General features: G+C 48.1%; 1 pseudogene; it reads left to right on the top strand.

Annotated features, from left to right (window-relative positions):
- Window positions 1-1,407: 1,407 nt before the first annotated feature.
- LOC128823385 (6-pyruvoyl tetrahydrobiopterin synthase-like) lies at window positions 1,408-7,792 on the top strand (annotated as a pseudogene).
- The last annotated feature ends 2,825 nt before the right edge of the window (window positions 7,793-10,617 follow it).

Below are 10,617 nucleotides of genomic sequence, written 5' to 3'. Positions count from 1 at the left end.
TACCTTGGAAGCCTAAGCAAAGGGCTGAATTTAAAGGGCCCAGAGCAGGGGATGAGTGAAGACCCTGGTGAGGGCAGACAGGCAGTTTTGTTGGACTCTTTGCTACCCCAGAAGGGGCTCATTTTGACGGTGTGACCCAGTTTGAGGACCGAGCCAGTGAAGACCTGCCAAGTGAGGTCAACAACCTACAGGGGGCGCCAGGAGTGAGAAACAGACTGCAGTACCTCGCAGCAGCAGGAGGCGCTCAGGAGGTGAGTGCCCCACCATAACAGGGATCTTCTATGTAAACAGCCCTGGAGCTGCAGACTCGCAGTGCAGGGAGAAATGTTATGAGCTGCCTTGGGCTGAATCCCATGGGGGACCCAGGCAGGTTCTGTATTAGACCCTTCTGCACAAAGCTGAGACCAGGACAGTTCAAGGAATCATAGCACCTAGAAACAGAAAATCTCTGTTGACTCCATCTCCCCTTACCAAGTGCAGGGGAGATTGCACAATATTGCATATTGACTTTGGTTTTGTTCAGTCTTGTTTAAAATGGGTCAAGCATGTTTCCCCGAGGGGAAGAAGCAACTTACACAGGCGATAGATAATAACTGGCAATAGAAATAAGTAACAATAAGTACCTAGCATGCTCTGGGGTGCTGCGTAATAGCACTTCACCCACCTCTAGTGCCAATAGGCTCTTCCCGTCACGTATTTATTATTCTCTGTATTACAATAGTGCCTAGCAGCCTTCCCCGAGATGCCTATTCATAGGTTTTAAGGCCAGAAGGGGCTATTTTGATTATTTAGTCTGACCTCCTGCAGCACACAAGCCAGAGACTTTCACCCATTGGGGCCCCATTGTGCCAGGTCAGACTAAGAGAAAGGCCCGGAAGAGCTTGCAAGCTAAAGAGACAAGGTAGGCAAAGAGAGGAAGAATTATTATCCCCATTTTAGAGATGGGGGACTGCAGCTCAGAGAGATTAACTGGTTTGCCCTGGCCGGGTCAGTCTGTGGCAGAGCAGAGGGATGAAGTTAGCTCTCCATGATGCCTGAACCACAAGACCACTTCGTCTTCCAGGGCTTAGCTCAGCTGTCCTCTCCTTGCCCGTTACGCAGTAGCATAACCTGCGTCTCCCAAGCTGAACTGTATGAACTTTTTACTGGCATTGATCACCCTTCTGAACTCTTGTCTGCCTTCCCTGAGGGTCCCATCCCAGCTGTGAATGAATCTTGTCTAACGGGAGATGACTTCTTGTAGTCTTCATTCATTGTCCAAGAGGATAAGGGAAATAAGCCAAATTAACTGGAAAAAACCTCCCAGATGATGTAGTCATGCACTTCAAGCAGAGTCATCTGGGAAATTACTTTAACCCTTCCATCTGCCTGGTTGCTTTCCTGCGACACACATGATGTCATGGGGCTATGTTTATTGAGGCTCTGAGGTCTGGCGTGGGACAGTTTCCACTTCGGCAGCGACTGTGCTCCTTGGCTCCAGTGATGCAGAGCAGAACTAGAAATGGCAAACTCAGCCCTGCAGGTAAGGTGGCCTTCCTCACCAGAACAGAAACCTTTGCAGCCATTCACAGGCTGAGCAGGTAACAGGGCACAATCAGCCTTTTGGGGGACATTTTTTGGTATTCCTCCAGCCACTTTGACGGTTGTTGTCTGGCAAAGATGGGTCAAGCCGGTTTGTGACCCACAATTCCCTATTCGACCAGGGCAGCATCTTGAGCCACCAGCAAGGGGGCAAATGACTTTTGCAGGCAACATCTCTGCTAATAGGCCCAGGCAAGGGGCAATATATAGTGAAAGAGGTGGGGCTTCTCTCAGGTTTGGACTTTAAAGGAGATTTGTCAATCCTGAGACCTTTATTTTTTGTCCAGAGAAGGCTGAGATTCTATAGGCCAGGTCAACGCTTCGGGGGATTGTTTGTATGTGTAGCTAGAATGTATGTAGCAATTTCTATTTATCAAACCATTACACAGTTTGTGTGATATTTAACTATGGCTCATGGCATAATGTATATTCTGAGACCGAGCTCTCAAGTGCATTGTACAATGGTACACAATTAGCCTGTGGAACTAGCTGTCATAAGACATGATGGTGCTAGAATTTTGGATGGGAACTAAGCCCTCAAGTTTCCCTAAGTGATGGGATCATGGGAGGGGGTGGAACTCCAGGGGGGCAGGGTTTTTTGCATCTTCCTCTGAAACAGCTGGGGCGGGCCACTGTGGCGTGACCAGATATTGACTGGCTTAGACAGGTGCTCTATCTAATCTGGCAATTTCTATGTTCCTGTGATCAGCAGGAAGATAAAAGCAGGGCAGGTTTGAGCCAGGGAGCAGAGCACAGGGAGGAGCTGGGAAAGCAGGGGAGCACATGTAACGCTGCAGGGCAGGATTAAGCAGAATAGCAGAGAACAGGAAAATTTGGAAAGTAGAGAAGCTCCGGGCAGGAGAAGATGGGAAAGTGGGACAGCATCTTCCATGCAGGTTTTCCTGGCTTCTCCTTCCATTTTTAGGTACATAAGTGAGATGGAGTTTCTCTTTCCTCTCTCATCAGTTTTCTTCGCGATTCAATGGCAAATACAGACACTGCTGCCATCTAGGACCTGAAAAATGGTTCTGTAAGGTTCTGCTCTGATCCCTCAGAAAGGTGACATGGGGCAGGGCACAGAGTGGTTGATGGAAGCTGTCTTGCCATTGGCTTCCTAAGGCTGGCTTTCCCACCCCCACCCCCCACAGCAAATCATGAAGTGATGATGAAAACAAGGAACTCTTTGGGAAATGCAACCACAGTCATTGACTCAACTATAAAGGTGAGGGGCAGCCCTACATGTTCCCCTGGTCTAGGGAAGGATCAGTGAAAGGGAAATAGGGGTCAGTGTCTAAAAACATGCTTTCCCCTTCCCCCTCCAAGCTAACAGCTTCTGTCTCACATTCAAAGCAAATAATCCAGAACTGGAGAGTTTTCTCTCCATGAAAAATTGTGAACAAAGACTAAGGCCAAGGGGTGGAGTAGTCGAGTAAATAGGGCACCAGACTGGGAGTCAGGATATAACCGTTCTTCTTATCTTCCTTTGTTACGTGCTTGGAGAGCTATGAATGAAAAATGCTACGGAAGGGCTAAGTACTATTATTTAAAAATCCTATCCAGGGAATAACTGCTCTGCATCTGATCCTTGAGACAGCACCTACTTCTCTCCCATTCCAGTTGCTAACGTAAAATGGATGGGTAGTAATTTCAAGGTATTATTGTGGGTCTAACTCTCCAGGTTCAAGGCCTGATTTTCAGGGAGGCAGGACATCTGCAATTCCCACCCTGACTTCACCTGGAGTTGTAACTGCTCAGGGTTTTGGTAAATCAGGCCTTTTAGCAGAGGGGGCCACCTCTTTCCATAGAGCAGCAATGATTTGGGGTTAGCATTGCTGCTGCGTCTCTCCATGGCAGTATCTGTGCCTCTTTTATGGGGCACCAGGAGAGACAAAATATTGCCTTCCTGTCCCCGGGAAGCCCCCAGGTACTGCTGGTAAGGGAAATATTGGACATGCAGTCAAAGATGTGTCTCATAAGCAAGGTTGCCACACCCAGCAGGCTGCAAAATGCAGACTGTAATTTAAAGATCCCTATTGCAGCAATATTCCCCTTCTTTTCCCCTCCCCCCTCACTCTCCCCAAAACCTGTGCGTGGCAGAAGCAAAAGCAGAGGGGGTCTATTCACAACTATTGCCTTCTATTTGCTTTGCAGTGACCGTGGGCGTGCGTGAGGAGGTAGGTGTCTCTGCTTATTTCCCCTTTATCCAGGCTGTGTTTAGCTTCATTTGGAATTCTAGCTAGCTCGGGCCTTGTCTAAGCGCGGGATTGTCCCTGAGCCAGCAGGCCCAGGCTCTGAGGGTAGAGAGGGAAAGCAGCAATCTACACCAGTGGAGTTTCCCTTGGTTTCAAGGAGGGAACAGCAGAGCCAGTGCTTTTGTCTGCACTTGGAGATTGAACCCAATGTTGGGGGGTCACTGACTGCTGAACCCCAAGTGCAGACAAGGCCTTAGTCCTGGGGCATGGCCCAGCAAAGATTGCCTCTCTCCTGCTCCCTGAAGCCCTATTCCCATGCTAGCAGTAATGAAGTGTTTATCCAGCTCACTACAACATCAAGCCACAGTAAAACTCATCGCCTTTCTCCCTCCTGGACAACTTCCAAATAACAATGTGAACCACAGTTTGGTTTCTATTGGCTTTCAACTTCTTTTCCTGTCCCTGTGTTATGCAAATATATCACTTTGCACCGGACAAGAACTTCCCAAGGCAATACACAATTTCATTGACTGAGCTGAACTACCCAGTGTCTGTGAAGAAACTCACAAATGTGTTTCCCTTGAGCAGCTCAGTGAGGTGACCAGATATCCCGATTTTATAGGGACAGTCCCGATATTTGGGACTTTTTCTTATATAAGCACCTTTTACCCACCACCTCCATTGCGATTTTTCACATTTGCTGTCTGGTCACCCTACACCTCAGTGAGAGAAGATTTCATTACTATGCAACTGAAAACAGCTCCTGTTTGTAGGTAGGTTAATTGCTATGTAGCATAAGAACTACCACCACGATGGGCACAGGATAAGGAGCTAATTAGAATAGAATTATAGAGCATAACATTAAACTCCTTTTTGATTTGCATATCAGGTCGGAGTGCTACCAGACAGGCAAGGCACTAGGTCTATATTGCACATATGAACTTGCTTTTTGCTCAGTGTTCCAGTATAAACTCCAGTTGTTTCTGCGTTTGAATCGTCACCACAGAGCATTTTACAGCATTGGACTGAGGTTCCGCTCTCTATTTGTCCTTTAGATAAACCCCACCAGTGGCGTGTTTATAAACATTCTCACACTTCAAGAACACATGAAGGTAATAATGTTACGGATAGTTCCTTTCATGCTGCTTACAATCCTCTCTGATCATTGGAGGGATTTCACAGGTATCAGCAGTAAGTTTGGAGGGCCAGAAGGAAGAGGAGTGTTCTGTGCAGTGCCTGTGATTTAAGTTCCCTCTGTGACATTTCCTAGTGCTCTGAAATTCAGGAAGCCTCCTCTAGGATCAGAGATAACATCACTGCAATCTGGGGAGCAGGCTTAATCACTGTGTGCCCTGAACTCTCCAGAGCAGCGCATGAAAGCTACGGACTGACTGCAAAGCCTGTGACGTTTGTGCTTTGGATAAAGACCCGATGACAGTGAGGGGCTGAATTATGCGATGCTGAGGGGACGCAAGCCCCGTGTCCTGCTGGCGGGAAATCTTCCCATTACCAGCCCCCTCACTAGCTTGTGATGTGGAGAGGAGCTATTTGACTTCCCCTCACCAGCTGCATAACATGCTGCAGTCTCCCGTTAGCAGTTTCATCCTGGTATCTTCCTGCCAATGCCAAATCTCTAGGGCCTCACAGGAAAAGACTGAGCCAAGGGTTCAGCATCATTAAAGATCCCCACCTTAAAGTGGTCTGGGATTCCCCTAAAGGTGTCATAGGATCTTCCCTGGGCACTCAGCTCTGAGTCCAGGGCACCAGTAATGAGCCACGCAGATGTACTCACTAATGTCCTTCCTCTCTGCTCCAGGAGACCATCCTGGAGCCACTTGATCACAAGAACCTGGAGCAGGATGTGCTCCATTTTGCTGATGTTGTAAGGTGAGTGGCGAGGTTTTGTGGCAGAACTAAAGTCAGTGCCTGGGAATTTTAGAGACAAGTGGCTCCACTCTATTTAAGACAAATCTTTCTCTCCGAAGCCATCATCTGCAACTGCCTCTCTTTCCTGTCCTGTCAGCCTAATGTAAAAGGCCCCACTTGGGAGGATGCTCTTGTGGTGCAAATTCTTACCATGCTTCTGTGGACACCAAATTCTATCCAATGTCCATGGAAACTGGCCAATCTCTCTCTCTGGAATTTCTAAGCTGCTTCCCAGAGAGCTTCTGTGCTCAGTCGGCTGTTCAGAATTCTTGAACCTGAATGCACAATTTATTGTTGGTAGTGCCAAGGGGCCAGATCAAGGATCAGGGCCGCACTGGGATTGGCACTGCAAAAACATGTCACAGGCTCTGGGTCAGTAAATCTACGAGGATTTACTGAATCTTTACCGACCGGCCAAATCTAGCAGAATAAGCCTGTTTATTGGAACATTTCTACAGTCCAAGGGGTGAAGCCCATAGGGTGCGGTTTTGTATTCAACAAACTGCTCGGCTCATTTGTGACTGCAGTATTGTTATTCTGTGACTCCATGTAATAGGCAGGAAAAACATAGCTGAATTTTCAGATCCCGGTTTTAAGTGCATAGCCCTGAGAGTTAGAAAAACCATAGAATCCTAGAAATGTAGGGATGGTAGGGACCTCAAGAGGTCATCAAGTCCAGTCCCCTGCACTGAGGCAGGACCAAGTAAACCTAGATCATCCCTGACGGGTGTTTGTCTGACCTCTTCTTAAAAACTTCCAATGATGGGGATTCCACAACCTCCCTCAGAAGCCAGTTCCAGAGCTTAACTAGAGTTAGAAATCTCCCTCGCTGTAAATTTAACCCCATTACTTCTTGTCCTACTTTCAGTGGACCTGGAGAACAATTGATCAAAAGAACAAAAGAATTGTTTGCTTTATAGCAGCCCTTAACATCTAATCCACTGATCAGATTAGATCCGGGAGTTGATTTTATATAGTCTATTGGTGTGTGGGTTAGTGGGAGAGTAGGCCTATATAGAACAGAGATAGGGTATGTGAAATGAATGGTTCATCAGGAATCTCAATGATTAGCAAATTGTTGGGATTTTCTGAGTTGTGGGATGGGCCCCTTGTGCCTCTCTTTGTCATCCCCACATTTAGAGAAAAGTCCTTGGGGAAGAGACCTTGAGCTGGCACTCCTAATTTACCCCCAGGGAAATGAGCAAATAAAGTCCATTGAAATTGCTGGAGTCACATTGTGCCAGCAAGAGGAGGAACCAAGCCCCTCATTTTTCACAGACGTTGGCAAAGCGCTACAGAAATGCACAAGGAGATGGTGATGAGCCAGGTGTACAGTGGGGCTGGGACAGAAAGACGTTCATTACAATCCCCCATCAAAGGGTAAGGCAAACTACAAACACATCCAAACACCTATTGCCTTTTATCGGGTACTGAACATACTGGTTTAGTTTTTTGTCTAGGAAGGGTTGGTTATAGTAAGTGGCTATTCAGTAATGCAAGGACAGCACAGTGCACTCACTTCTAGGAGTTACTATGCGCAGAACTGCTCTACTGATGCAGTCAATGCACCCACTCCAGAGGAGCTGGGGTAGGGGCTATGGAGCACAGGCAGAGCATTGGTTGGAGAGAGTGCCATTTGCAGACACAGTACACCAGGCTGCAAAGCACTGGACATGTGGAATCTGCTGCAAGCTCAGATAGTTCTGGCAACACCTAGTTTTACCTGAAGCAGTGCAGTTCTCCAGCCTTAAACAGCACACTTCTTCCCTTGGCGTCCTCCTCTTTTCATCATCAAGCCTCTCTTCCCGCCACAGCACAACAGAGAACCTAGCGGTGTAGATCTGGGACAGCCTCCAGAAACGCCTTCCGGAGGGATGTCTGTACAAAGTCAAAAATCTATGAATCTGACAAAAACTTGATTGTCTATAAGGGCAAAGAGAAGGATCTGAGGATATTAAAATGCATCCTGAAGCCTAACCCCCCGGGGGTTGTGTAATTGGTAAGCATGACTCTGCTATTGCAAACTTTCAGTCAAAAGAACATTCAACAATTAACAGAAATGATTGTTGCAAAGTCCTTAATATAAGTTATAAAGCTGCATTAAAGGGTTTCCCATCAGACTGGTTGCCTGTGATTCATAAACTTTACTAGCTATTGAAATTTCTTGTGCTCATTTTGAAAATGAAACATTTGTGTTACACCAATCATAACCAATAACCCTGATGTTCTAGGCTCCAAACTTGACGTTCCAGATGATATTTCTTAATAAGCAACCCAGGAGAAAATGGAGGGGATTTGTAAAAGTCATTTGGGAAAAAAAAAAAAAAGCCTTTTGCAAGGTGGAAGTTTACTATGAGTGCTAATCAATCCATTCCAAAGGCTACTTGTATTTATTTCCCTTATTAATGTGACTCGGACATACCACTGCAGAATTAGATGTAGCATTTGCCCTGGATCTGCAGTTGCTAATACTTTTCCCTTTCCAGGGGCAAGAACACCAAGACTCTGTCTCATGACCATTGAAATAGCCCTGAGTAAAGAGTAGTCTACCAGCCTAGACCCATTTTGGGCATTAAAGGATAACCCATCAGCTAGAAAAATGTAATTGCTACTACATTAGACACATAGCTGTTAGTCATCCCCAAGGTGGAGGTAGATGCTGGCAGTGGTGCAATATTTCTATCTCACATACTCTTTAACTGTCAGTAAGCTTGTTAGTAAACAGTGTGACTCCCACTATAGCCCTGTGGTTTGGGTCCTGGCCTGGGATATATCATAATGCTGGTTCAACTCTCCTATCTGCTTGTTGGTTAAAGATGGGCACCTTGATCTCTTACCTTGCAAGTCTTTCACTTTAATTGTATATTAACCAGGGCAAAAGGTGATCTCAAATCCCTCCATGGTATAGAGGTTAGGGTGCTCACTTCAATTGTGGGTGGCCTGGGTTCAGATCCCCTCTGTGTTGGTTAAGAAGGGATGGGTGTTTCAATCTCTTACCGCTCAAGCGTTTCACTTTAACTATATATTAACCGGAGCAAGAAACACTCTCAAGTCCCCCTATGGTACGGGGGTTAAGGTGCTTGCTTGGATTGTGAGTGACCCTGGTTCAACTCCCCGCTCTGTGGGACAGGAGGGCCTGTGGGGTGTGAGAGGAGACCCCTCCTAGCTCAGCAAGAGGCCTGTCACAGGGCCTCTTGCTCTTTTAATTAAAGGGGCTTTGCTGCAGAGCAGTAAAACCCCCCCTCTCTCTTGTCCACCATGATCAGGATACACGCCCAGGTTGTGGCAGACCCCAGGGCACTCCCCTGATCTTTTGAGGGGTGTGAACTGGGGGCCGCCACCTCCTGGGGAGAGTCACTGGTGAGCGATCCCTGTCCGAATCCCCTCTCCGGCCCAAGAAGACAATGGCCTCTTGAGAAAGAGAGGGGGTTCGGACAAGGATGGCCCACCCTAAAGGACGGTCGCCTAGGAGGCAGGAAATCCCTGTGCAAATCCCTGCCGAACAAGCAGCTGGGGGATTTGAACCAGGATCTCCCACAACCCAGGCGAGTATCCTAACCACTGGACAAGAGAGTGAGGGTTGCTGTGAGGCTGGCCCAGAGCCCATTTAACTAAAGTGGAACAGCTTCAACAGGCAAGAAGGAAGCAGGCCATTCCCTCACCATCAGGGAAAAGTCAGGGGACATGCCCCAGGCGAGATTCAAACCCACATTTCTGGCACCCCAGGCACATAGCATGACCATCAGCCTACACAGGGTACTATAGCAGAGTGAGGCCCAAATACCATTTAATTAAAGTGAAACAGCTTGGACAGGCAAGAAGATAGGCACCCCTGACGCTACCCCGGAAAAATGAGCACGCAAGTGCCAGGAGAGATTTGAACTCACACCTCCCCGCACCCCAAGCACGCAGTCTAACCATCAGCCTACAGAGGGAAGCCCGGCATCTTCTGCTTGAGCAACCCTTTAATTAAAGTGGAACAGCTTCCACAAGCAAGAGGGTAGCTGCTCCCCCAGGGCAGTACCTGAAAAAGCAGGGAACACTCACCAGGCCTGCATTATGGCCCCACCTCAAGGCCTTTTTAGCATTAGCAGGGGGAATTGAACCCACAGCACACACATCCTACACACACAGCCCAACCACTGGACCAGGGAAGGAATAATGCCTATGACTTTGCCCAAACTATAGTTAATTAACGTGGAACACCTTCTACGGGCAAAAAGCAAGGGGCTTGTCCACCCTAGAACTGCTGCTGAGGCCCTTGCAACAGGCAAAGAGAGGATTTGAACCCACAGCGGCCACAAGCTAGCCCTGTACTCTACTCACTAGACTACACAGGAAGGTGCTGGCCTTTCTGACCCAAATAATAGTTCATTAAAGTTCAACAGCTTCACGAGCAAGAAGAAGGGATCACGAGACCCCCAGCGCTAGAGCCGCGGAACCACAGAACATAGACAGGATGTAGGAGAGCCCTCTTCAAACCCCCACGCCCACCTGGGAGAAAGGGGATTTGAACGCGCCATCCTCACAGTCCCTCTGTGAAGCCTAACCACGGGATCAGAGAGGGAGCCACAGCTTTAACTGGGGCCAGGGGCCATTAATTAAAGTGTAACAGCTTCAACTGAGGGCGCTCCCATCACTGTAGCCCAGGGCCCAATGATTAGGGCACTCAGCCGGGTGGTAGGTGAGCCCTTTGCAAATCCCTCACGCTCATCAGGCGGAGGGGAGAGTTAAGAACGGGAACGGGCAGATTGCATCAGACCAATGGCCCAGCTAGCCCACTGTCCTGTCTTCCCACAGCGGCCAACGCCGGCTGCTTCAAAGGCAACGCACAGAAGAGGCCAATTATCAAGCGATCCGTCCCGTCGGCCCCGCCCAGCAGCCGGCAGTCAGCGGGCTAAGGACGCCCCGAGCGCGG

This window comes from Malaclemys terrapin, chromosome 15 (assembly GCF_027887155.1).
Source record: "Malaclemys terrapin pileata isolate rMalTer1 chromosome 15, rMalTer1.hap1, whole genome shotgun sequence".
Lineage (NCBI taxonomy): Eukaryota > Metazoa > Chordata > Testudines > Emydidae > Malaclemys > Malaclemys terrapin.
The sequence above is the reverse complement of the archived record's forward strand: the minus strand, read 5'-3'. Positions and strand labels throughout refer to the sequence as shown.